The following is a 1118-nucleotide window of genomic DNA, read 5'->3' as shown; positions in this document are numbered from 1 at the left end:
TTAGTCCAAATCTGCATCCTTTCCTTCAAGGCTCAGGGGTCCAAGATTATCTTCTGTGTCTGTGTTAATTGGTTTCCCTTTTCTTTGTTGAAGAGTGTCTGTGCAATCCTTCTGCCTAGTCCGCCATCTTGCCCTGCCTCTTGAACACTTAAATAATTTTTAAGCCTAATGAACATGTTCTTAACCATGATAAATTTTACTTTTTTATTTCATAGAGTTAAGTCATATAGTTGAACTATTGTTCACTGACAATGGTGAAGAAAATTGCTGTGGCTAGATAATTTAATATTGGGAAATGTTCTGCCATGATGTTTTCAATTTTTCATCCAATTGAATTTCAAGGCTAAATTTTTTCTGCGTCTCAGTTGTAATGTAAACAACTAAATATACCAGATTGCACTGAGCAGTTCCAACAAATGAATGGTTGCCAAGTTAGAACCATCCAAGTTCGCAGCCCCATAAACTGTTTTGGGGTAAAAACCGACTGCCAATATTTTCTGTATTTAAAAATAGGAAGAAAGTCGTAGAAATAAGTCATGACAATTAGAAAGTTTTTATTTCTGTAAACATTAGCTGGGCTTCACATTTATAAATTTGGTTTTACTCTTTATCACTTTCTTCTTCTCCTTCTCCTCCTCCTCCTCCTCCCCTCCCCTTCCCCCCTCCTCTTCCTCCTCCTCCTCCTCCTTCTTCTTCTTTTAATCTGCTTGCTAAGATCTTAGCAATTGACATATATATTATAAGCAGTTTAGTTCAAATTAATTGGGACAAGATTTTTTTTTAAAATTATTTCCTTCTCTCTGATGTCACATTCAATATTTTTAAATATTAACTTACCACTTACACACCTACACCCAATGTTGCCAGGTTATGATATAAATGCAGAATTTATTTTTTTTAAATAATACGTTTTTTATAAGTGTGTATGATATTTAAAGAATACTTATTTTATTCTTATTTTAATGAGACATGCTTATAGACCTAATACTTCAGTTTATCTTATAGGACTACCATAAATTCAAGGTAAGAAGGTATAACAACAAATTAATTTGAGAAAGGTAATTCTGTAATATAACTTTGTTTTCCAGTTTTCTCAGATTTATCAATTAAAACTTATA

This window comes from Orycteropus afer, unplaced genomic scaffold, assembly GCF_000298275.1.
Source record: "Orycteropus afer afer isolate SDZICR_OR568_19922 unplaced genomic scaffold, OryAfe1.0 scaffold00801, whole genome shotgun sequence".
NCBI lineage: Eukaryota > Metazoa > Chordata > Mammalia > Tubulidentata > Orycteropodidae > Orycteropus > Orycteropus afer.
This window is presented reverse-complemented; position numbering follows the sequence as displayed.